Source organism: Myotis nattereri (genome assembly GCF_964212035.1).
Source record: "Myotis nattereri genome assembly, chromosome: 7".
Classification (NCBI taxonomy): domain Eukaryota; kingdom Metazoa; phylum Chordata; class Mammalia; order Chiroptera; family Vespertilionidae; genus Myotis; species Myotis nattereri.
Genome location: NC_138082.1, coordinates 58,184,887 through 58,212,165, shown reverse-complemented (window position 1 = coordinate 58,212,165; position 27,279 = coordinate 58,184,887). Strand labels below are relative to the sequence as shown.

At 41.5% G+C, this 27,279-nt stretch overlaps 1 protein-coding gene across 2 annotated transcripts in view; it reads left to right on the top strand.

Annotated features, from left to right (window-relative positions):
* The first annotated feature begins 13,343 nt into the window (after positions 1-13,343).
* The window catches only part of GPD2 (glycerol-3-phosphate dehydrogenase 2), a 142,213-nt gene continuing 128,277 nt past the window's right edge, over positions 13,344-27,279 (top strand). Inside the window, exon 1 of one of the 2 annotated variants that reach the window (XM_081095591.1) lies at positions 13,344-13,607. The gene's annotated coding sequence lies outside the window, so the exon portion shown is untranslated. Of the gene's footprint in view, positions 13,608-14,199; positions 14,288-27,279 lie in introns of those variants that run through there. The other variant, XM_081095590.1, reaches the window with a different exon arrangement.

Here is a 27,279-nt window from a genome sequence, read left to right as displayed (position 1 = left end):
ATTATTTTTCATTTTTTCAATTACAGTTGACATACAATATCATATTCATTTCAGGTGTATACCCCAGTGATTAGACATTATAAAACTTATTAAATGATCATCCCAAAAAATCTCATACCCATCTGACATTTTGCATAGTTATTAGAATATTACTGACTATATTCCCTATATTGTACTTTATGCAATAAAGTACACTGCCATGACTACACTATAATTACTAATTTGTACTTCTAAGTCCCTTCACCTTTTTTACCCATTCTCCACCTCCCCTCCCATCTGGCAACTATCAATATGTCCTCTGTATCTATGAGTCTGTTTCTGTTCTGCTTTTTGGTTTATTTTGATTTTTAGATTCAATTGTTGATAGATAAATATTTATTGCCATTTTACGGCTCATATTTTGAACTTTTTTTTTTTCTTCTTAAAGAAGACTCTTTAACATTTCATGTAATACTGGTTTGGTGGTGATGAACTCTTTTCGTTTTTCCTTGTTTGGGAAGCTCTTTATCTGACCTTCAATTCTGAATGATAGCTTTGCTTGGTTGTAGGTCCTTGCTTTTCATAATTTTGAATATTTCTTGCCACTCCCTTCTGGCCTGCAAAGTTTCTGTTGAGAAATCAGCTGACAATCCTATAGGTATTCCCTTGTAGGTAACTGACTGCTTTTCTCTTCCTACTTTTAAGATTCTCTCTTTGTCTTTAACCTTTGGCATTTTAATTATGATGTGTCTTGGTGTGGGCCTTTTTGGGTTCATCTTGTTTGGGACTTTCTATGCTTCCTGGACTTGTATGTCTATTTCTTTCACCAGGTAAGGAGGTTTTCTGTGATTATTGTTTTCAATTTCTTGCTTACCTTCTTCTTCTTCTGGCATCTCAATAATGTGAATGTTGGTACACTTAAAGTTGTCCCAGAGGTTCCTTACACTATCTTCATATTTTTGGAATATTTTTTCTTTTTGCTCTTCTGATTGGGTATTTTTTGCTTCCTTATATTCCAAATCACCAATTTGATTCTCAGCATCATCTACTCTACTGTTGATTGTCTGTAAGTTATTCTTCATTTCAGTTATGTATCCTTCATTTCTGACTGGTTCTTTTTTATGTTGTTAATATTCTCACTAAGTTCCTTGAAGTTCTCAGTAAGGCCCTTGAGCATCCTTATAACCATTGTATTGAACTTTGTATCAAAACTCTTGAAGTTTTCTTGTTTCCATTTTATTTAGTTTTTTTTCTGGATATTTCTCCTGTTCTTTCATTTGTGACATGTTTATTTGTCTCCACATTTTGGCTGCTTCCCTGTGTTTGTGTCTGTATATTAGGTAGATCTGCTATGTCTCCCAGACTTGGTAGTCATCTTGTATCATAGGTGTCCTATAGGGACCAGTGGCTCAGCCTCCCAGTCACCTGAGCTTGGACACTCCAGGTGTGCCCCTGAGTGAGCTGTGTGCACTGCCTACTGTAGCTGAGCCTTGATTGATGTTGGCATCACTGGGAGGAATTGGTTGTGAGCATTGGCTGCAACTACAATGGAAGAGCCTCTGTGCAGAAGCTGACCCTAGGGAGCAGGACTGGCTTCAGTGGGGCTTTGGTGCTCACCAGGTTTATCTCTTGAGTGTGTCACTTGTGGAGGTGGTAGGGTTGTAATCTGGCATGGCTGAAGTTGAACACCGGATACACTAGTTCTGGGGCCTCCTGGGAGGTGCAAAGTCAGCCTCTGCCTGTGCCCTGCCCTGGGGCCACCCAGCATGAGCTACAAAGCAATCTTGGATGGCTGCTACTTATGAGCTTAGAGGTGCCCAGGTGAGGCTAAACTATGAACCAGGTCAGGCTGCTGTAGGACTTCTGTTCTAGATTTTAGGTGGTTCTGAATGATGATTGTTCTGTATTTTAGTTGTAAATTTTGATGTGGTTTTGAGAGGTGGCAAGTACCATGTTTACCTATGCTGCCATCCTCTCACATTGGTCTAAAGGCTTGATTAAATATTTGGGGCAAAAATAATTCAGAGGTTATGAGGCAGACTTTATGTTACAGTACATGTGGAGGCACATAATATCTGTTGCCCTAATTGGTAACACATAGTTTGATCACCAGGTTAAGGTAGTGAGCTAATCTCCTTGGATTGGTATGCTCTCTACAAGATGCCACAGACCCCACCACTCCTTATTTGCTTTACATCAAGCCTAATCAACTCATTTCACCTTTCCCAGAAGGTGTATGTAAATGTTGACCTGAAGTACATCACATGCTACAATTTGGGCTGTGTTATTACAGCATATACCACTGTTTCCCTGGAACAATAGATCAGTGCCAAGTGCACTGTTGGTGTTCAAGTTAGAAACTTTAATTAATCACTCAGTTAGAGAAACACGAAAGAAAGTAGGGTGTGGGGAAAATTTTGACATCCTTGCTCCTGAACAGTGGTTCAGATAAGCCCTGAATATGTAGAACAGATGGCAGAGGCTCCTGGCTCTAGGGAATCATTCTTGATTTGAACTGGACAGAAATGTACAATCCCAGTGCAGAAATCACAAGGAGAAAGAATGATTTCAGAAAACTGTGGAACTCAAGGATGTTGGTTATCTGGGCCTCACATTCATGAAGGGTCCTGTCATAGGGTGGGCTTTTCAGAAGCAGACAGAGCATGACATGCAGATTATTCTTATGGATGCTTGTGAAAAGAAGAGCACAGAAGCAGGATTGGGCTGAGGGAGAAATAGAACTGTGATGCAGGCCTATCAAAACCTCAGTCACCACCTGAGGGACTGTTGGAGCACACACAGATACACAGCCCATCAGTTATTTCCCAATGATCCAGTCAAGCCTTACTTACCCTGCTTAACACAGAACAAGGTAAGGACTTGCCCGGGAAAGGAATGACCTTGAATGAGGTAGCTCTTTGCAGTAGAGGCAAATTCTGAAGGAGTTGGCAGCTGGACACCACTTGCTGGTTCCAGCAGCTTCCAGAAACAAGTTCTGCTTAAAGAGGGTCTGGGGGTTGCAGCATTCTGTCTACCACAGTCCCCATATTTAAACATTTGCTCTTATCTCTAAATGAAGCTATATGGACAGTATTCCTTCTGCTAACCATTAGCCAGCTAATTATAACATTTAAACTGTTAGGGGCAGGAAGGAGAAATAGAATTGTGGGAACTAGCTAGAGTTAGAAGAAATATTAATCATGCTCTGTTAATGGTGATTGTTTTGTTCTGATTAAAGAAAGCACATGCTGCCTGGCCAGTGGTTGAGTGTCAACCCGGGAACCAGGAGGTCACAGTTCAACTCCAGGTCAGAGCACATGCCTGGGTTGCAGGACTTGATCCCTAGTTGGGGGCATGCAGGAGGCAGCCAATCGATCGATGATGTTTCTCTCTCATTGATGTTTCTATCTCTCTATCCCCCTCCCTTTCCTCTATCTCTCTTAAAAAAAGATCAATAAAAACATATTTTAAAAGGAAGAGAGAGAGAGAGAGGGAGGGAGAAAGGAAGAAAGGAAGAAAGAAAGAAAGAAAGAAAGAAAGAAAGAAAGAAAGAAAGAAAGAAAGAAAGAAAGAAAGAAAGAAAGAAAAGAAAGGGAGGACATTCTTACCTGGCTGGGAGAGTTGTCTGCCCTGGGACCTGGGAGTTAACCTTGAAATGTGTTCCATTCTCTGCATCTGAGAATTGCCTATTACTATGGAGTTGCTGAAACTATGGAGTCCCTGAGGCACCTACTCTTTGCAACCCCCAGCCTGCCTTACCTGTAACTTGTAACCATTATACCCGTTCTTATTCCTTTTGCCTACTTCCCCATGTGATCTTTGTCCTTCTACCCAATATAACCAGCTGGCTTATTCGGGGTGGGGGGAGGGTGGAGTAAAGAAGACTTTTTTGGATGACTTGCTGGCAAAGCTGGAAAATAAAACACTCATATACATTTTAACCCTGCCTCTGCTTCATTGGCTAAAGTATTGACAGGCAGCCCAGATGCATTTGTTGTCCACTTTAAAAACTATGGTCTGATTTTTTTCAGCCTCGTTTTGGCATTTATTTACTTATTTAAAAGCTGAAAAAATACAGAATAAAATAATCCAGAAGCTCTCACATTTTATGAGGCTGTGTACGTAAAATGTACAGAGAAATCCATAGAAAAGCACACGTGGGTCATGCAACTCACGTTACTTAACTCTCTCACACGGTAGAAAATTGAGACCAGTTACATGGATGTATATTGCTTTACATGGATGTAAATGTACTGATGGGCCAGCTCTACAAAGACAGGTTGGCATTAATGCCAAAGGGAAGTAAATAAAAAGCTGTATCAGTTTCCTATTGCTACTGTAACAAATTACTACAAAGTTGGTGGCTCAAACAACAGAACTATATTCTTCCAGAGTTCTGGAGTCCAGATGTCCAAAATCAGAATCACTGGGCCAAAATCAGGGGTAAGCAGGGCCTCAGTCCTTCTAGAGCATTTGGGGAGAATCCATTCCTCGTTTCTCCCAGCTTATGGTGGCTGCTGGCGTTGCTTGAATTGTATCTGCATTATTCCAATGACTGTTTGTGGCAACATTCATTGTCTCTACTGTCTGTGTGAAACCTTCCTATTCTCACCCTATTCTTTCTTAGAAGGATCGTGTGATTGCAGTTAGGGTCTACACCAGTGATGGCGAACCTATGACACTCATTTTTTTGGTTGATTTTTCTTTGTTAAATAGCATTTAAATATATAAATATCAAAAATATAAGTCTTTGTTTTACTATGGTTGCAAATATCAAAAAAATTTCTATATGTGCATGGCACCAGAGTTAAGTTAGGGTTTTTCAAAATGCTGACACGCCGAGCTCAAAAGTTTCGCCATCACTGGTCTACACTATCATCTCAAGATATTTAATCAAATCATATCTGCAAAGTAACACCCTCCTCCCATATGAGGTAGCATTCACGGGTTCCAGGGAGGCCATTCAGACTACCACAGGGTAGCTTTTAGGTCTTTGCTTTAGCTGTGTACTAGTAAGCCTGGGAACAATTTACCTTTTACTTAGCCCAGAGCAGGAATATAAGTTGTGTCTAGGGTAAGCATAATGACAGAAAAGCTAGAATTTCAGCCTCAGTACTCTGAGACCCACTTTAGGAAGGCCATCTTTGTGGCTGTAGGGCGCTGCTCTTATGGCAAAACCGGAGGACGGCCAGGTTGATAGCCAAGAGCACATGCTCAGGAGACATGGCCTTCCTCCATGTTTGCCTATTGAACTATATTTTTAGAACACATATTACAGTTACCCGAAAAAAAAATATTTTTAGATGCCCTGACACAAGTTTCTGGCTTCTTATCGCATATCAAGTTGTCTCAGTTCTCAGAAACTTGGCCAGGGTGAAGAGTTAGGCAGAAGGAAAGGAGATTATTTACAGTGTGGTCTAGAGAATTTAAAAATATAGACACACTCCATTAAATTGTCAAATTTCTCCTAGATGAAGTTTTCATTGAACCATTCTCTCCTTCTCTTTTATACCTGCCAAGAAAGCTATTTTAAAAGTATTCTTCAATATGCAACTCAAAGCTAATAGAAAAAAGATTCTCTACTTTTCTGTTGTCCATTTTTTTTATTTTTATTTTTTTGCTGATAGAGGAGAAATGAAGAAGATTTGCTTCGGAGGCCAAGTTATTTGCTGCGGGAACAGCACCGGTAACTCTGGCCTATGTGCTCTGTGTGTAAAGTGCCTGCCTCTTGGCGAGGCGGAAATTAGGTCAATGCCTACATGTTTCAAGGCGGCTGAATTAAGACACAACATGGTCATTTTAAAGCTAATCATGCACAGACACAAACCCTGTCCATTACTATGGTTGACTTATTTTTGCTAATCCGATTCACTTATTTTAAAGAATTCATATTAGACTATTACAAACAGGGGTCGAATTTATTTTACACATTTACTGCTGAGATTCAAGCCATTTTCAGGTTATATAACAGGTATTCAGATGTAGAACTGAACAAATCTCCAGTTTCTTGGGCTGTTTACCTTGACTTACTTGCCTCTTTCACAGAATCATAACCAGGTTTACTCTGAAGAGCCCAATTCTCCATTTTATTTCAAGTCCCCCTTAGAACCTAATACTTATTCATGATCTCTGTAAGAGTTTCTTAGGACATTTCTGCTTACCCACAATCTTCCTGCTGCTGTTAGATAAGAGCTTCCATTCCAGAGACAACATTATCCAGTTGACATCATCAGCAAGTGCTTGTTTTCAGTGCTGCCCTATTTGAGGAACGAAGTGGGTGCTGCCTAGAGAAGTTCACATTTCCTTTACCCTCGAGACCTTTCAATCCAAGGGAGTTTCTTGGTGCCACTTTATACTGATGCTTTAAATATTTACTTTAAATATACTTTCCCAGATTTTCATAAAGCAGAAATAAAATTTGAAGTACCCATTAAATATACATTTAGTATTTTTATTTCATTTTTTCAAGGATCATATATTTTCACCTCATTCTTGGTCCTAAGTCTGAGAATCACTGATGTGGGAAGATTTTCCATTGGCTATTTTTAGACCTCTATAATGCTGCTTTTAAGAAGTAATAAGTAGATGGAAGCCTACTAAATGAGCTGTTCTCATTTCAAAGCCCCAGTGTCACTGGTCAGGTCTTGTTCAAAGATTTGTTTTAAGGTTTTCCTGGATAGTATCATCAATCTTTTAGAAATTTTATATTAGCTTTTTTCTTTGTAAGTAGAAAACTGTAGTCTTTGTTTACAAACTTATGGTTATCTTCTTAGCATTCTCAACTACTGAATAAGATTATAGGTATACATAGTGCTTAAATTATGTAAACTACTAAAATGCACCAGAGTTTTATATATATACTAGAGACCTGATGCACGAAATTCGTGCAAGAGTAGGCCCTCATTCTCCCGGCTGCCGGCACTAGCTTTCCTCTTGCACCCGGGACCTGGGCTTCCCTCCAGCCGCCAGCAGGCACTTGGGACCCAGGCTTCCCTCGCAGCCCCGGCCTCATCCGGAAGGTCGTCCGGAAGGATGTCCAGTCTAATTAGCATATTACGCTTTTATTGTTATAGATATATTTTGAACATACAGAGTCATTGGAGCTTGGACCAATGGTGTCTTGACTCAATGTTGGACCAAGAGTCAGAATGTCTGGAGTTTAGAGAAGAAAACTGACATTGGTATATTATTATTAACAATGGATATGCTAGCATTTCACATGAATTATCCCATTCAATCCTAGTTTGGTCAGTTACTAGTTGTGTTAGTTTTTAGGCACCTTACTTAACAATTTTGAATCTCAATTTACCCATTTGTAAATATAAAACAACCCCCCGGCTAAAAACAAAAACACACACCTCATAGAGTTACTCTGAGGATTAAAGATTACAGGTATGTATATATCTTGTTAAAACTAATGTTTGTCAGAGTAAACACTGTGTGAATGTTCACTATTAACATCCTCACTGATGAGGAAACTGAGGTTAGGGAGGCTAGAGAATCAGGTCCAGGTTAAAGAACTTAGATAAGGATGGATTTGTTAACGTAAAAACATTCAAACATGTAAATAATTTTTGTGAGTTTATTCGAACCAAACTGTGGATAATTGCTGGGAAGCAGTATCTCTACAGGTTGGGATAATGCTCCAGAGAATGGCGGTTTCTCATCTATTTTTATACATTGCAATCAAAGGAGGGGATGTAGGTGGGTTACATGAAATCCATTGGTGATAGATTAGAGAGGCGGGAGAAAGCAAAGCAGGGTGGGGGGAACCTCTGGGATTGGATAAAAAGTAAAATGACAGACACATACTTAGGTGGGTGCAGGATAGTAACAGTAAACAATTAACATGATAACAATAACAATGATGGAAATTGTTGTATCTGTCCTGGTGCCCAGGCACATTAGGTTGTGCCCCTTGGAGTCCAGAAAAAGGGAAGTTACAAGTTACCCAGACATTTCAAGGATATTACAGATGCAAAAAGACAGATAGGCTCAGTTAAGGTGAAGATTGACCTTATCAGTGAAGATACTGGGCTAGGAGGTGACTCCCCACCATAACAGCTTTTAGTTAAAGTCTAATTTTAGACCATCCTTCGTGGTTACTTTTGGTCTTTGAGTTTGCAAGACTGCTACGCAGGCCTTCCCTGAGCTAGTCAGCTCAGCATGTGGCCCCTTCTGTCCACAGATTTGAAGTCTACAAACTGTTCTCTCTATCAAGTAGTTTCTCATTTTAGTCTTGGTTTTAGGTTTAGCTAATTCAATAACTTCAGACTTCCTTGCCTTAATTTCATCACTTGTAAAACAAAAAAATGTGGGCCTAGCCCTAACTGGTTTGGCTCAGTGGATAGAGCGTCGGCCTGTGGACTGAAAGGTCCCAGGTTCGATTCTGGTTAAGGGCATGTATCTTGGTTGCGGGCACAACTTCAGTAGGGAGTGTGCAGGAGGCAGCTGATCAATGTTTCTCTCTCATGGATGTTTCTAACTCTCTATCTCTCTCCCTACCTTTCTGTAAAAAATCAATAAAATATATATATATTTTTAAAAAAGGGCATATACCTTGGTTGTGGGCACATCCCCAGTAGGGAGTGTGCAGGAGGCAGCTGAATTGATGTTTCTCTCTCATCAATGTTTCTAATTCTCTATCCCTCTCCCTTTCTCTCTGTAAAAAATCAATAAAATATATTTTTTAAAAATGTGGGCTTAAATTACATTAATGGCCCCTTTCAATCCTTTTATTATATAAATTTTACAATGAGTTTTGGTGACTAATGAATATTTGGGAAAAATTTGTTTTTCTCTTGTGGACCCCAAAGGGGTTCTATGGAAAATAACCTCATTGAGTGGTCTGATTATAAATTCTTAATGTCAACTGTAATTAAAAAAAAATTAAATGAAAAAAAAATTCATGGTGGGTAGCCACACCCAGGCATATACCTTTTTAGTAAAAGGTTTATCTTTGTCTAAGAAAGCCCTGTCCATTGTTTCTGTACATTTTAGTTAACACATTTGAAATGCCTTTTTCAGACCCCTCAAGTAAAACCACCCTGAAGAGAGCACATAATCTTGTCCTGTAATCCAACCCTGCCTTGCTTTCTTCCACCTTCCTGTCTTCTTTCTTATGTTCCCTCCTTAATTTCAAATGCATAAAGAAGCTGTGAAATGCCTTTCCAAGAAGCATTTTCTCAGTCTATTGAGATCTTGCTTCCAGGTGTATCCCTTGTTTGGTTCAAATCCATTTTTATAAAAATTCTTTCCAAGTTTGGACGTTCTTAATATTGACACTCTAGAAATGGGCAGGGGCTGAAACAGCTGGCCCTTGGCATGTGGTGGATGTGTAACTGGACAGTCGATGGGCCCAAGCTGCCTGTCATTACTTGAGCCAATTAAGCAGAGACAGGGTAGAATCATATATTAGTGTTTATTCCAATAATGCCAGCAGTATGGGAGAGCAGCAGGTCATCCACAAAAATCTGCTCTGTAACCTCCCATAAGCGAGCTGCTTATATGGGGTGGGACAAAGTTTACATGGGGAAGTAGGAATTATAGGCATGGGGAAGTAGACATTGTGAGCTGGGGCAGGACTCCACTGTTTAGGCAACAAGGTTGTTAATCTTTCCATGATATTAGGCATTTCTTGAATGAAAATGGTTGACTCCCAGGTAGAAAGTTGACTGCCAAGTCCAAGGTTGAGTCCCAGGTCCTGGGGACATATAACTCCCAGCCAGGTTAGAAAGTTCTTTCTTTAATCAGAACAAGGCAATCACAGTAGATTGAGCATGATTAATATTTCTTAGAACTATAGCTAGTCCCCAATATTCTATTTTTGCCCCTAATAGATGGTCGTTAAAGGTACTTGGTAGAATCACCAGTGGAAGGTTCCCCCATGCTGAGGAAGGTTCACCCCAGCGTTTGGGTTTCAGATATCTTAGCAGCAGGTAGCCTTGGGAAAGGAAGGAATTCTTGCTAGTTTTGTTACACTATAATATGGAAGATAAGCTAAATTCACCTGACAACACTACAAAAGCAAGATAGATTGATTGTGGGCAAAGCTTTGGTAAGACAGGAACAAATGGAAAGAAGAAACCTTTTAGATTTGGGTGCCCATGTGAGGCTGAAAACCCATGACTGTGCTGAAGTTTTCTTAAGCACAGGAGAAAAGACTTAGGTGGCACCAAAGTTATTTGACACCCTCAATTTGAAAGACAGTAAACATAGTTTCATTCCAAATGCTGAGTCATGCCTGTGATGACAAGGAGAAACACTGAAGGCGTTAACTTCCTAGTTATCAGTAGATTACTTCCGCTGAAGTAATTACTTCATGTTTTAAATTATGTTATAGTAAGTGCTTCCCTCTTACCCCTTCACTCAGTCTTCCATTTCTTAGCCCTCACCCTACTTACTTGTTTGGTTTTATTTTAATTCCATGAGCAAGAAGAAGCTGTAGTGAGTGTATGTGTGTATAAGTTTTTAAAAAAATCTTTATTATTGAAAGTATTACATATGTCCTCTTTCTCCCCCATTGACCTCTCTCACCCCCATCTACCCTGAATAAGTTTTGCTTTTTTTTTTTAAATAAAAAGATTTGTGGATCTAGCATAATACTTAATTCTGCATTTTGGTTCCAAAATTAATAATTATTCCCCTCAAAATTATCTTAATAATAACAAGAAATTGCTTAGTCATATGGGAAATTATGATCCTGTTAGATACCCCGGTCCATAACCAAACTCAGTGGAATTCCTGTCATAATATGCAAGATGTAGGGGCGGAGATGGAGAGGCAGAGGCTACTTTAGGTACTCATAAACAGTATCCTAAACTTGGAAGCACTGTGTATAAGGCTAAAAGGAAAAATTTATTTTCATATTTTATTCCCTCTAGAAAATACTGGTGAAGTAAATAGGAAATCATTTTGATTTCATAAGTTCCTGTGAGTTTTAAAGTAGAGTTATCATAAGCCTCTGTTTTGAAATTATCTAGGATTTATCTTAAAAAATTAACAACTTTTTTAAAAACCATTTTGCCTTAAACAAAAATGAATGCTTAATTTCTGCTGGTTAATTACAAGTCAGCTATGTTTTCTTGCAATATTTTACAGCACTATCCTATTAAAAAGTGTTTTTTTTTTTTCAAGGTTGTAGTTGAGATTGAGTGTGTGTACAGAGCGCGGGGGAGTGGAGGGTAGAGGTGGGGTTGTTTAGAAAGCCAAGGTCCAGAGTAAACTGTAGGCTAATCACCTTAAGCTTCCTTATCTCTCCTTCCCAGCCTCTCCCATACACACCTTTTTCTTTTGGTGCTTTTCCTGAATTCCACTGGATGTCTAGTGTCCTTATGCTTTCCTTTGGTTGTTTTGGGCTCTAACTTTGGCAAGAGAAATCATCCAATGCTTCTGACTTTTTTTCACCCCCTTTAAATTATCTACCTCCTCCCATGTCCTATTTCATTAGGGCAGTGGTTCTCAACCATCCGGCCCTTTAAATACAGTTCCTCATGTTGTGACCCAACGATACAATTATTTTCGTTGCTACTTCATAACTGTAATGTTGCTACTGTTATGAATCGTAACATAAATATCTGATATGCAGGATGATCTTAGGCAACCCCTGTGAAAGGGTCGTTCGACTGCCAAAGGAGTTGTGACCCACAGGTTGAGAACCACTGGGTTAGACCATTATTGATAAGAACTGAATCCGTGCTGGCTTGTTAGCTGGCAAGGTGACTAAGACTTCTGGGGAAAATACATAACAGGCCCTGGAGCAAATTGTTCACCTAAGCATTAATTTCAAATCAATAAACACGTATTGAACATCTATTATGTTATAGGCAGTGTGCTAGGTGCCAGAGTATGAAAGTGAGTAACAGATGGTCTCCATTTTCCAAGCACTGAACTGTTTTGGGTGTATTAGAGGGAAAGAAATCCAGAACTGGCACCTCAATTCAACTAGGTTATCATTCTGTGGAACATGCTGTTCTTCTAAAGGTTTGGGATTGGAATAAATATAAAAGCATTGGTCCATTCAATAGTCTTTTGCATTGGTTCTCACACTGGCTGCTCATTAGAGTCACCTGGGGAAGCTTTTACACTGTTTCTCAAGCTTTAGTGTGCCTCAGAATCACTGGGGAGGTTTCTTAAATCAGGTAGAAAGGCCCAGCCTAGAGTTCAGGAATCAGTTTATCTGGAGTGAAGCCATATTTGCATTGCTATGAAGTTCTCAGCTGACGCTGCTGGCTGCTGGCTCCCAAGGGAGAACCACAGCTTTAAAATATAAGGACTTCCAGGTTCCATCCACAGACTGATTCAATGGATGTGGGCATGGGAACTTGGCATAGGTCATTTTACACCCCACTCCTATTCCAATGTGTATTTTGGGGGAGGAACAAACTTTCCTCTACCCTTCTACGTTCTTCTGGCTGGTCTAATAATCAAATGGACGAGAGAAATTAACAAGAGACAAATAACCAAACGTAATGACATACATATCTGTGTCTATGGGAACACCACATACATGAGTGGTTCAGAGTCAGAAAGGGAAAATGAGGTACACATGGTGTTCTGAGCTAAAATGACACCAGGCCCTTGGGGCTTCAGAGGGGAGGAAGGTCATTCGCAGCAAGATAAGCAGAAATGTTTACTAATTAGATGTTTGCCCTGCCCTATAGATAAGTCTTAAAATGTTAGTTCTTGTAATAACTCATTATCTGCCAGGCTCCCAATGTAGATCCTTTAAGGGAGAGGTAAACGTTTCTCCATGAGCGCCCCCCCCCCGCCCCCAAAGTCTCCACTGCCTCAACTTAAAATAATCCACCGGCCAAAATAGCACATCTTGGTGGGGCCTGTTCTGAACCCCTCAAGTAGCCAAGGCTGACAACCACTCTTCCACCAGATCCTCTATCCACTGGGGAGGCTGGTTTCCTGAAGTTACTGAACTTGGAACGCAATGAACCTACACATGCCTCGGGGTTAATTTTAATAATTATGCGGTATTTAAAGAAATTAGTATGTGACTTAATATAAAATAATTGGAAAAAACCCACCACTTTGATTTGGGTTGGAACAAATTTGGCCGCCTTCCCTTGGAAGGCCTTCCCAAACCGCCCCTGGATATTTTCCAACGCCACGTTGTAAATATCTGTAAAGGGCCAGAGGTCTTCGGAGGAAAGGTCCTCAAGAAAGAAATGGGCTCCATTTATTTGAATCCCATCAGCACCCTCCTGGGCTCCCCCTGGCCTGGCCTAACACTTGTAGTTCCACGGGAGCTGGGCATGCTCAGTGGGCAGGGTCAGTGTTGGGGGGTGCAACTGGGAAGCCTGCTGCTCGACTGCGGGCTCTGCGCCTCCCCCCACCTGTTCGAGGCTGGGCCTGAGGAGCCGGTGCTCAGCATCCTCCCCCTGGGGCCTGGGCTCGGTCTTCCCGGCGGGTCCCCGCGCTGACATTCAGGCGGGGAGTCAGGAGGCCGGGCGCGCCTCCAGAGCGCGCGGGGGGAGCCGGGCCAGGGCGCTGGGCTCTGACGGGGGGTGGGGAGGTTCCCAGGGGTTCGCCCGCCTCCCGGCCGCGTTTCTAGGCCCAGGGAAGCCTGCCCGCAGAGCAGGGGAAGCCAGATTCGTGGGCGGGTGGCGAGAAATCAGGTAAGCCAACCCCGCGGGCGGGCGGGCGGGCCAGCGGGCGAGGTCTCCCCTCCCGGGCAGGTGGCAGGGCGGCTCGCCTGGTGGACAGAGGCCATCGGACACCTCCACCATCTTCCCCGGCCTAGTCCAGCCAGGCTTTCCAGTCTGGCAGCCGCCTGGCAAGGCGGGGCGGAGGGTCTGGAGTGGGGCAGGGCGAGGGCTCAAGGCAGGAACCGGCGCCTGGGACAGGGCCCATGGCAGCCGCCGCGCCGTGACCCCACCCGGCGGGCCCGGAGCCCCGGGTCCCCGTCCGATCGCGCTCATTGGGCCGCGGAGACCTCGCCAACTCGCCGCCCGCGAACCAGCGCCCGCCTCCACTTCCGCGCCTCCTCGCGGGGCCGGAGGAGCCGGGGCCCCGGGAGCCAGGCCCTAAGTGTGGGGGCCGGAGGAGCGGCCGCGCCCCCAGGCCACCCCCGGGGCGGGAGCAGGGGCGGGAGCCAGAGCCGGAGCCGGGCGAGAGGAGGAAGCGCGGCGGGCGGGGCGCGTCGGGTTACACCGGCTCGGCCCGCCCCGCCCCGCCCCGGAGTGACATCCGCGCGCGCCCGGCCCCGGCGCTGACTCCGTGCGAGATCGACTCCGCCCCGGCCCGAGGAACCCGCGCTCCCGCCCCGTCTCCCCTCGCGCCGCAGGACTGGTCTCAGGTGTGTGCTTGCCGGGAGCCCCGCGCCCTCGCCCCCGGCTGGCAGGGCTACCCCCCGACCCGGCCCGCGCGCTGCAGCTCCTGTGTCGGGGTGGGCGGTGGCGGGAATCCGGGGACAGAGTTGTACCGTCTCCCCAACAACTGAAGGTGGACCCATTCTCATCTGGGGCTTCGCTGTTTACTTTGGGGGGCTGGGAGGTGGTGGTAATACATTCGCTTCCTTAGTTAAGTGGCGGGACTTCGCGGGGAGGGTGGGTATTCTCTCCCTGAAAGTTCTCCGGAAACTTTCGGCGGGTGGATGCCGCTCCCTGGGGAGGACTGTTGCTCCCTTCTGAAGCAGGAGAGGGGCGCTGAGGCTTCTTTGAGGACCTTCCCTGCTGGAGGCTGGCAGTTCTGGGGAGAAGTGGAAGGCGTGGGGGCACGGATGAACTTACAGCAGCCTCCGCTCCCCGAGGAGTAACTTGTACGGAGCGAGAAGAGACGCGCACAGAATGCGCTGGCAGGAAGGGGCAGCTCTGAATGAGGTGCTGCTCTGGGCTGCCTCCCACCGTGTATGCGGAGGGCCACTCGCTCCCTCCTTCCATAGTCCCAACGTCGTTTGCAAACAAATTCTCCCAGTCTTCCTGGCAAGGGCCCACCCAAACTACAAGCACATCATAAATACCATGACAAGAGGCAGCTATAGGAGTAGCTAGCAGCTAACTTAGTCAACTTATACTTTGTATAACTCGGTGGGGGAAGGAAGGGTAAGTTTCATCGGGTCTTTATTGCTTAGAATTCTGCCTATGTTCCAAGTTGAAGAGATGTGAAGTTTCTTCTTGGAGTGTGGAGGCTAAATGGCAACTGGTGCCAAACACTTCCTGGTAGCTACTAAGCAATCTAGGGTCCCGAGTCCCACAGTTTTTGCTGGCCATTTGCTGGATGCCATTGCCCAATGGATACCATGTGTAGCCTGGGGCACCTTATGATGTGTTTCTCAAAGGGGCATATGTCAAGTTTAACATTCCCTTGATTTTACAAATCAGCTCTTCAAGTAATGACCCAGTTCCTTAGTGAATAATAGATGAAAGGTGGAATTTGGGGTTTGAGAACTGACACTGACCGAGCTGCCCATTCTGGTATCAGTCACTTGATTGTATAAAGAAATTCTGAACAGCATTAAAGCTGTGCTTCCTTTTCTCTTCCTCTGATTATTAAAAGGTGCAGTGTCCTGGCCCAGTAATTGACAGCAGGGCCACAATGCTACTACTCATCAGGGGTCTTACATCCCACCTCTCCATTTAGTTTTTGCAGCTATTTAATCTCATTATAGATATTAAAAAAATGACTATCATTGTACAAAAATCATATTGGTGAATTTTATACCTCTGGTTATTTGTTTTCTGTCATTCATCACCAGCTTGCCAGTTCTGTGAGAGGACTTGATCAGCCTCACACGGTTTTGTATTTCTAATGCCTAGAGTGGTGACTAGCATGTACTAAGCCCTCAGTGGATGTTTCCTCAATGAGTGACTAAACTGTGGGACAAACTCTAGCTGAGTGTAGTTGGGGAAGAAAGCAAAGACTTTGGCATTAATCTACTTAAACTCACTGAGGCTCAATCATCTCCTTGGCGAACTGTGCATAATAACTTATGAGATAATACATGCTAGAGACGGACCTGTCAGGAAGTAGACTTAAAATATTAGCTTTCTTCCTTATATGTTTTCTTTTTACATTCATAAAGGGAAGATTTGGGCAAAGAACACAGTTAGCTAGATAATTTAGCTGTAGCATGTCATGCATGAATTATCCAGGCTCTCTCCTCTTTAATTTGGTGTGTCTGATTGGGGGGTGAGGGGAGGGAAGGTGGTTAGTGGCAGCTAGGATTGTTAGAGAAGGGAAGTAATTTCCAGATCATTATCTAACTTCTCCTGTGTTTTTTTTTTTTAAATATGATGATGTTTTCAAAACTTGTTTCTTCCTGCTTGTCAACCAGAGACTCTCTAGGTTGTCCTAAGTCAGTGATGGCGAACCTATGACATGCGTGTCAGAGGTGACACGCGAACTCATTTTTTTGGTTGATTTTTCTTTGTTAAATGGCATTTAAATATATAAAATAAATATCAAAAATATAAGTCTTTGTTTTACTGTGGTTGCAAATATCAGAAAATTTCTATATGTGACAGGGCACCAGAGTTAAGTTAGGGTTTTTCAAAATGCTGACACGCCGAGCTCAAAAGGTTCGCACTTCAGAAAGAGCATTAGAAATCAAATGTATGTAACACTTGGCTTCTTAAATGAAGTTTTCTGTGGGCTTGCGCAGCATTATATAGTACCAAGCGCTAGGTAAAGAAAAAGTATGGTTATCCTGCTTTTGAGAAGTTCATTTTGTTTTACAAGGTAAAATATATACATGTAAAACAAGTAGAGGCCAACGAAAGACCTTGCATAATCATATACCCAGTGGTAGAATGTCAACTTAAAACTATTTAAAAATATGTATTTTAATTAATTTCAGAGAGAAAGGGAGAGAGAGAGAGAAACATCAGTGATTAGAGAGAATCATTGATCAGGTGCCTCCTGCACTTCCCACACTGGGGATGGAGCCCACAACCCGGTCATGCTCCCTGACCCGAATCAAACCAGGACCTCCTGGTTCATAGGTTGACGCTCAACTACTGAGCCAAGCCGGTCTGACTTAGCTTGTAACTCTTGTGGTTATGGAAGGGAGATGTTAATGTGAGTTCAGGTGCTTGAGACAATTTAATGGTGAAGAGAATCTCATATTAGCAACAGAGAGACTTAAAGTTTCCTAAAGATTACAGCAGAAAGAAAAAGATTACAGCAGATCATCTTTGTTTCAAGAATGTTTGCTATTTTGTACTTCAGTGTATCAAAATGCCAGCACCATCATCTGCTTTCAAAATGAACTATCTATGGAAAAGTATATTAGAAATCTGTAGCAAAACTTTGTATGTGTACTAAATAGTAGTTTTCACTATGTCTTTGAAATTTTAAAGCCCAGGATTGGAATTGCCACTTTTAATACACGTGTGTTAGATGGCCTGTTGCTCTATCCAGTTTGGTACAATGGAGTATATAGTTTTTATCTGAAGTTTCAGGGAAAATTACTAGTCATTTGGCTTGGGCCCTCCACAACTGGCTAACTTCAGGATTGTTATTTTGGGAGATAGGGAAGGACTGAATGTAAGTAAACCAAGAAGGAATTATCAAAGTGTTTTTCAATGTTTATCAAAATACTTAGATAATTCCATTAGGACTTACCACCTCTGAGATAAGAGGAAAACTTGGAAGAAGAAACACATAAAGGGCATGTTGTATATTTCTTTGTTTAGAATTGTTGACAAGATGGGGGAAAGAAATGTAGAATGATGGGATTGATCTCAGGGACATTTATGGAAAAAGAAACTCGGGGAGCTAATGGTTTAAATATCTGAGGATGTTCAGATGATATTTGTAGTCAGAGTTTGTCCAGAAATCTAATTTTGTGTCCTGACATGAACTTGACTATGATTTTTTTGTTGGAGGGTCTTACTGGTACCTTGGTTTAAATATTTCTCCCTACATCATGTCTGTGCTCTTTTTTTTTTTTTTTAAATTTTTTTATATGTATTTTATTGAGTTTTTACAGAGAGGAAGGGAGAGAGACAGAGAGTTAGAAACATCGATGAGAGAGAAACATCGATCAGCTGCCTCCTGCACATCTCCTACTGGGGATGTGCCTGCAACCCAGGTACATGCCCTTGACCGGAATCGAACCTGGGACCTTTCAGTCCGCAGGCCGACGCTCTATCCACTGAGCCAAACCGGTTTCGGCATGTCTGTGCTCTTGTTTCCCATTTTTCAGTTGAGAATTTTACGTTGGTTCTTTCAAAATCAGAGTTCTGATTTATGCAGCAGACAAAACATGGTTTTTGAATTTAATTAGGTCAAGCTTTTGTCCTATTAGTTCACTAAAATTAGTGGGGAAAGCTAGTTAATTAGTGGGAAATGTTTCCCACCTAACTAATATTTTTTGTGACATATGTATTAACAAAATTTTAAAACATTATTTGGGGATGTCCATTAATTTTTCGGGCAAATTGAAATTATTACTGATTGTGATACTTTCTTTTTTAATAGATACTGTTAATGTGTGGGTATTTTTTTTTGTTCTTGTTAATCTTCACCCGAAGATATTTTTCCATTGCTTTTTAGGGAGAGTGGGAGAGAGAGGGAAAGACAGAGAGAAACATCGATGTGAGAGAAACACATCGATTGGTTGCCTCCTGCATGAGCCCCGACCAGGGCCCAGGCTGGGGAGAAGCCTGCAAATCGAGGTGTGTGCCCTTCACTGGAATCGAACCCTGGACCCTTAGGTTCCCAGGCTGACGCTCTATCCACTGAGCCAAACCGGCTAGGGCAGTGGTTCTCAACCTTCCTAATGCCGCGACCCTTTAATACAGTTCCTCATGTTGTGGTGACCCCCAACCATAAAATTATTTTCGTTGCTACTTCATAACTGTAATTTTGCTACTGTTATGAATCGTAATGTAAATATCTGATATGCAGGATATATTTTCATTGTTACAAATTGAACATAATTAAAGCACAGTGATTAATCACAAAAACAATATGTAATTATATATGTGTCTTCCGATGGTCTTAGGCGACCCCTGTGAAAGGGTCGTTCGACCCCCAAAGGGGTCGCGACCCACAGGTTGGCGACCCACAGGTTGGCGACCTACAGGTTGAGAACCGCAGGGCTAGGGCAATGTGTGGGTATTTTTTTGAACAATTACTATCTAATTTAGATTATTTTTAGCCTCGTATTTTTAAAATAGTGATATGTCCTCTGTGGAATCTCATATTTGATCACCTGCCTATATTCTTCTGTAAAATACTGTAAGATAGAGGAGAAAAGAAACCCCATAAACTAACAGAGAGTCTGTTTCCTGAAAATGAGATTTCTACAAGCTGCTACTGTGAAATGAGATAGCCTCTGAGTGTGACTCATTGACACAAGCTGAGAAAGCTTTATTACTTACTTTATATCCAACAATGACCACTAAGGCCAGTTGGTTATTCAATAGGAACAAGAGTGTATGTTCATGGGAAGCGTTTAAGAAAAATTTTGGTTAAGATTTTATGCTGTTATTATCTCACTAAAACATAATAAGCATGTTTATTTGCAAAGTGGTAAAAATAGTGCAGTTCAGAGTATTAGGTTCTCAAAAGTCATTTTCCTTATTTAAGTGGAATAAAGAAAGGATGTGTGGTTTCATTGTGGTAACATCAAAACTGCTCTGATCATATCACTCTCTGTTCCACCCTTCCGAGGCTCACTCAGTCCTGTTGGATAAACTTCTAAATATTTGTCGTGGAATTTATGACTTTTCTCATCTTTTTTCCTTTTATTTTATTTTATTTTATTATTTTTCCCATCACCATTTATCCCCCCTATACCCTCTCCCACCTCCACACTCCACCCCCCAACCCCCTACCCCCACCGCGATCACCACACTGTTGTCTGTGTCCATGAGTTCTTTCTCTCTCTCTCTCTCTCTCTCTCTCTTTTTTTTGTTCAGTCCCTCCACCTCAGTTTCTTGCCTTATCTATCTTGTGAATTAGCCAAATTGGATTACTTGGCATCCCTTTAATCTGTGTTATTCTTACTGCTCACCCTATACTAATGATCTTCCTCCTGCTTCACCAATTGAAATCCTATCTGTCCTTGAGTATCCTGACCACTAACTGCCAGTTTCATGATGCTTTCCCTCACAGCCCAGTCAGAAATGTTATGCACATTTTCTATATTTTTTTTGTCTTAAATTCTGTTTGTTTGTTTTTTAAATTAAGTATAATTGGCATATTATTTTTAGGTTTACAATATAATGATGTGACACATGTGTAAGCACCACACTAAGTCTAGTAATCATCTGTCACCGTGCATTTATCATAGTATTACTGACTGTATTCCCGTATACCTTTCCACCCATCCCCCCACAACCCCTTTTCTCTGGCCACCGTTAGCTTCATCTCTGATTTTATGAGTCTGTTTGTTTTGTTTTCTTTATTTGTTTTTTAATTTTTAAAAAATATTTATTGTTGAACTTTGTTTTTTTTAGATTTCACATATAAGTAAAATCATATAGTATTTGGCTTTCTCTGTCCAACTTATTTCACTTAGCATAATATTATGTCCATCTATGTTGTTAAAATGGCAAGATTTTATTCTTTATTATGGTTGAAGAATATTCCATTGTAAGTATGTACCACATCTTTATCCATTTATCTATCAATGGACACTTAGGTTGCTTCCATATCTTGGCTATTGTAAATAATGTTGCAGTGAATACTGTACATTTTCTAAACACTTCAACTACTCTTTTTATGACACTCTCAGTCTCTTATTTATTCCTGTGCATGATATTTAAAAGTGCATCATTTCCTCTCCTGCAGGAGATCGTGCAGAACAAAGGCTGGATCTTACACAATTTTGTAGACCTGACATGCCCAACCCACGTTTTGCATGCAGAGGACACCTAGTAAATAGTTGTTGAATGAATGATTGCATCATAATTTACTCATCACTTAATTGCTCAAGAAATAAGTGGTAGAAATGGGTTGGGTGTGAGTAGACAGCAGATAACACTCAGGCAGGTGCACTCAGATAGTCATTTAAACTGGATACTTTGTCTTTTTCAGGCCTCCCCTTTCTCCCTACACATGTGGCAGTTTTAACATATAAAGTATATTTAGGAGGAGGGATGGAAAACTGCATTTGAACCAAATTTATAAAAACAGTCCCTGAAAATCAGTGGAGGGATATACAATTGAGGAGGTCATTTGATATCCGCTGAGGGCTCAGCCACCTTTGCCAGAGTTCTTAGGACTCTTTTCTCTGCACTCATTTAACCCTTCTCCTCCACCTGCCCACTTAATCCAGCCTCTTAAAGAATTCAGAAAATGAATTCATAACAGTACAATTGATAAAGTTAACTTGTCACCTTCTCAAAGGTTTCTGGGTTCTAAGGGGACAAAAGTCTTGGGGACCATTTATGTAGGCTAGATAATAGAAGGAGTATTTGGGGAGCTGTGTTTACTTCTATGCATCCCCAAAGTCACATCATAGCCACTTAAGTGTGGCTTTGGTCAGTCTCTGAAAATTTCATTTTCTCCCTCTGTTAAATGAGGTGGCTGGACTGCATGGAATTTAAAGCCCATAAAAAAGTATGGAGTGTTTTATTGCTCTTGTCCTGCCTAAGGGATAGACAGTCTTGGCCAGTGGGTTCTGTTCACTGCTGGACCCTGCCCTAACTTCTCTTACTTCCTTGAGTTTTTTTTTTTTTTTTTTTTTTTCTAGCCTCTCTACATGTACCATTTACATCTGGGAGATGCTGTGTTCCTTTATCTCCCTCCTGGTTTATGTTAATAGGCTCTGTCATACAAGTATATTTTTATTTATTTCTTTCATAACATTTGCTAGTATTAACCCCTTTCCCTCATCCTACCAGACCATTAAATAGCTGGTATATTTATCTAAAAAAATATAGATTCAGGGGGTTAGAGAGCTAATCTCTTTATTATTTATAATAAGTAATAAGTATCATTTATTGAGCAATCATCATATTCTAAGCACTGTGCTAAGCACTTTGGGCACATCTTTTCATATCAATAATGAACCCTGTCACATCATTGAGGGAACAGTTCCAGAGAACTTAAGTGAGTCACTCAAAGCCACATAGTTATTTTCTGGTATGACAGAAACTTCCTTGAAAACTACAGAAATAGAATCAAAATATAATTGTACTCACATATCTGTCATGCATTTCCTGCTCTTTGCTACTTTGGATTCTATTGCTGTACTCATTGAACTTTGACTTTTAACACTTCCATTTAAAAAAAATATTTTTATGGATTTCAGAGAGAAAGGGAGAGGGAGAGCGAGATAGAAACATCAATGATGAGTGAGAATCATTGATCGGCTGCCTCCTGCATGCCCCACACTGGGTATCTAGCCCACAACTTGGGCATGTGCCCTGACCGGGAATTGAACTATGACCTCCTGGTTCATAGGTTGACGCTCAACCACTCAGCCATGCAGGCTGGGCTTAGCACTTCCACTTTCTAATACTTGACTCTTTAACACCCATGATATTCTTTTGATTTGACTTCTAGGGACCCATGACATTGTTAAAATCCTCTTTAGTCTTAGTGGATGTGGAAACAACCTACAACTTGATATTAGTCTGCTTTTTGCACTTCTACACCTGGGTTTATGGATGAAATTGGAGAAATGAACACTATTATGCTCATTGGCAGTACATGCAAATTTATGTTCTTCAGCCACAGTTCTTGCACCTGTTTCTAGACGGCACCTTTTCCCATTTCTTGCCATAGCTTTTCTGGATCGTCAGCATTTTCTTTGAGCCTTTTACCCCACCTGTGCATTTTTTAAAATCAGAAGATGATTGATAGCAGTTAGAGCAGACTAAACTATCATAACAGAAAGATCTGAAAATAGATAAAAGCACAACACAACAGATCATGGCTTGGTTGGTGAGTGGCTTTCCTCCACTGGGTGATTCAGGCATTCTGGAACTTTTCATTTTGTTACTCTGCCACCCCTTAGGGCAACATTTTTCAACCTTTTTCATTTCATGGCACACATAAACTAATTACTAAAATTCTGCGGCACACTGAAAAATATGTATTTTGCCAATCTGACAAAAAATAGGTATAATTTTGATTCATTCACACCAGATGGCTATTGTTGTGTTGGCTGTTGTCATTTTTTAAAATTTGACAAGGGAAAATAGGTCAGTGCCCCTACTAGATAGTCAGGCACTGCATTTTTAAAAAGTTCTTGTGGCCCATTGGTTGAAAATCACTCTATTTTCAACTAGTGAAAGTGAAAGAGAAGCATATCTACTTTCTAAATGCTTAGTCTTAAAATAAATGTACCAATTCCACTCACATACCATTGGCCCGAAGTCAGGTGCACAGACACACTTATTAGCAAAGGGAGATTGGCAAATGTAGTCTAGCTGGGCCCAGGAAGAAGAGAATATTGGCTTTTAGTGAAGAATTAGCTATACCCCTCACAGTGTTCTTGTATCCTCTTATACTGAGAAAACACAGATAGGTCAACTTTCAAGATTTTACTCTCTTTTCTACATCTACATATCTGAGCCCACCAACTCCATCAATCACTACCAACACTGAGGTAGAGTTATCCAAATTGATGCTTTCCTCAATACTTCTCATCCCCTCAGATAGCTTACTCCATGATTTCTCCATGTTCACCTGCATTTTAAATATTTATAAGAATGTTCAAGATTCTCCCATTACAAAACAAACCAGACTGAAAACCAGAACTATTCCTCCACCCTGCACTCTCCTCTTGCTCCATGCTCACTTCCTCCTTTCTTTCAAGCTATGCTTCCTGAAAGCATATTTTATATGTTATTTTTTTTACTTCTTCCCCTTCCATTTACTCTACAGCTGTTAGCAATTTGGCTTCTACCTTAGATTAATTTGTTCTTGTTATGATTTCTGGTGTTCTCCTGACTGGCAAGCAATGAGACCTTATTAGTTGGGATGTCTGGTGCTGCTCATTCCCTCGTGAAATTGAACTTCACTAGGCTACTATGATTCTTTGTTCTTCATTTGGACTGCTCCTTGAGGATATTTCTGAAGGTTCTTCTCCTTGATATGGGAGTTTCCAGGGTCTCTTCCTCAATTTACTGTCTTCTCATTGTAGATGCTCTCTGCACCATCAAATTTATCTGCTATATCCCATTCAATGATTCCAAAGTCAACATCTCCAACTAGCGCTCTTCCTTGAGTTCAGACTCAGTGGACATTTCTACTTGGATGTCCCACAGTCAAGACAGGACTCACCATCTCTCCCGCTCTCTAAATACTGTCTCTTCTCTATAATTGAAGAGCACCACCTGTTTTCTCCCACCTATGGCATCTATTCATTTGTGAAGTTTATCAATCACCTAATTATGTGCCAGACATTTTCCTACAAATTAAGATTATAGTGATATACAAAACAGATATGATCTCTGCTTTTAAAAATATATATATTCTTATTGATTTCAGAGAGGAAGGGAGAGGGAGAGAAAGAGAGAAACATCAATGACAGAGAATCAATCATCGATCGGTTGCCTCCTGCATGCCCTCCACTGGTGATCGAGCCCACAACCCGGGCATGTGCCATGACCAGGAATCGAACCCTGACCTCCTGGTTCATAGGTCGACTCAACCACTGAGACACACCAGCTGGGCTGATCTCTGCTTTTGTAGAGTTTACTTTCTGGGCATCGGGGAAGAAGTAATAATGATTAAATTAAGAAATGACTTATGAGATGGTGATAGCTATGGGATTATTTTGGATTTGGTTGGTTTGGGAAGGTCTGTCCAAAGAGCTGACATTTGAGCTGTTTCCTAAGTGACCAGAAAGAGCTAGCTGTGCAAAGATGAGAAGAGCATTCCAGGTAGTGGACATGGTTGGTACCGAAACCCTACTTGTATTCCTGGTGAATCCGATGGGCAGAAGAAGGTGAATAAACCTGGAACTCAGTGAGTGAGAGTGAGAGATGTCTGTACTAGTTTCCTGTGGCTGCTGTAACAAATTATCTAACCTTGGTGGCTTAAAACAGACAGACATTTATTCCCTCATAGTTCAGGAGGCCAGAGTTTCAAAATCAGGGTCACTGGCCAAAATCAAGGTGTTGCAAGTCTGTACTCTCTTCTTAGGCTCTAGGGAACAATCTGTTCCTTGCTTCTTCCAGCTGCTGGTGCCTACCAGCACTTATTAGCTATGGTTAATTATTGCAATCTCTGCCTCTGTGGTCACAATGCCTTCTCTTCTGTGTGTGTCAAATCTCCCTTTGCCTCCTTTTATAATGATGTGTGTGATTGCATTCGGTTTCCATCTTGGAAATTTAGGATAATTTCTCCATCTCAAGATCCTTTGTTTAATCACATTTGCAAAGGGCTTTTTTATTTTTATTTTTGGTTATATAACATTCACAAGTTCTAGGGTTTAGGATGTGGATATCTTTTCAGTGGATATCTTTCAGTCTACCACAATGTACAAGAGAATCTTTAAAAAGTAGGCAAGGGCCAGAAGAGCTTTTTTTTTTTTTCTCCTGTTTTCACATTCTTCTTTTTTTTTTTTTTAATATATTTTATTGATTTTTTACAGAGAGGAAGGGAGAGAGATAGAGAGTTAGAAACATCGATGGGAGAGAAACATCGATCAGCCGCCTCCTGCACATCTCCCACTGGGGATGTGCCCGCAACCCAGGTACATGCCCTTGACCGGAATCGAACCTGGGACCCCTCAGTCCGCAGGCCGACTCTCTATCCACTGAGCCAAACTGGTTCCCGCTGTTTTCACATTCTTATTGGGACCACAGGGAAGGATACCTCCTCCCTGTTAGTGGAGGTATTCACAGTTTATTCAGCCACTCCAAGCTTGGGCCCGTGGGCCCTGGGAATGGCTGAGTACGTGGAGCATGTTCCCATCATCTCGGAGGGGCACTGGGTAGTTGTAGGGTGTGATCTTGTTGATTATGGCCACGTGCTTGGTGTAGGGGTGGAAGGCAGGGAGAATTACAGTACCGGCAGCCAATCCTATAGAGCTTTATAAGGCAGATTAAGGCACTTAGATTTTGTTCAACAGTTCTATAAGCCATTGCATGATTATGTACCAGTAAATGAAATGCTGTGGTTTTGCTATAAAAAAGTGTCCCTCTGCCCTGACCGGTTTGGCTCAGTGGATAGAATGTCAGCCTGTGGACTGAAGGGTCCCTAGTTCAATTCCAGTCAAGGGCATGTACCTTGGTTGCAGGCACATCCCCAGTGGGAGGTGTGCAGGAGTCAGCTGATTGATGTTTCTCTCTCATCGATGTTTCCAACTCTCTATCCCTTTCCCTTCCTCTCTGTAAAAAAATCAATAAAATATATTAAAAAAAATAAAACAGTGTCCCTCTTAACTTCTTTTCTCATGTCTCTCTAAAAAGAAAAATTAAATGAAAATTAATTAAAAATTTAAATTAATTTTGCCCTAGCAAGAGAGTATTAATTAAATATTAAGGAATAGGGTTTTGTTGGGTAGAGTTGAGCTTTGAAGAACAACAAATCATTGTTATATAAAATATCCCCCCCTTCCCCAACCAGTTTTTCCCCCTTGTGGGTATTACTGCCCCCATTCAGAATGTATGCTATCAAAGACTGCTCTGGTTGCTAAAAGTGGACTGGATTAAGGTAGGTGAGGGAAGGAAGAGTGGAAACAGGATTTTAGTTGAGTCTATTTTAATTGCCCAACTGAGAAATCACAGTTGTATGGGCAAGCATTGTGTTAAAGATGGAAAGAAGTGAATGGATTTAGGATATGTTTTTGAGATAGAGTTAGCTGACTGATCTTGCTGATAGATTAATTATATAGAGAGAGGAAACAAGAAACTAGACGGAGGCTTACATTTGTTACTTGAGAAACTGGACCATAAACTGAGAAAGGGAGAACTGGGAGAGAAGCAGGCTTGACAGAAAGCATAAAATTCTGTTTTGGGCTATGTTGAGGTTGAGGCACTTATTAGATATTTCTTTGGAGACAATTGGATAAATGGCGTTTGGAGATTCTAAGTGGCATTTTGGCTGAAGATACAGAGTTGGGAATAATTTGCTGTAGGTTGTATTTGATACTGGATGGAATTACCCATTGAGAATGTATATATAGAGACTGGGGCCATTAGGAACACTGAATTGTTTAGAAGAGAAGGAGGAGTTGCCAGTGGGGTAGGAAGGAAATCAGGAGTGTGGTATCCCTCAAGTTGAGTTCAAATATTTTTAAAAGGAGATGTGTCAGTTGTAGTTATTGCATTTGGTGAAATGAGGCCATTTGTGATTTTGACAGTCTGACATACAGTTTAAGTAGAAGCTGGGATGAAAGGTTATTGGATTGAGTTGTGTAAGTAGTGCTTACAAACAACT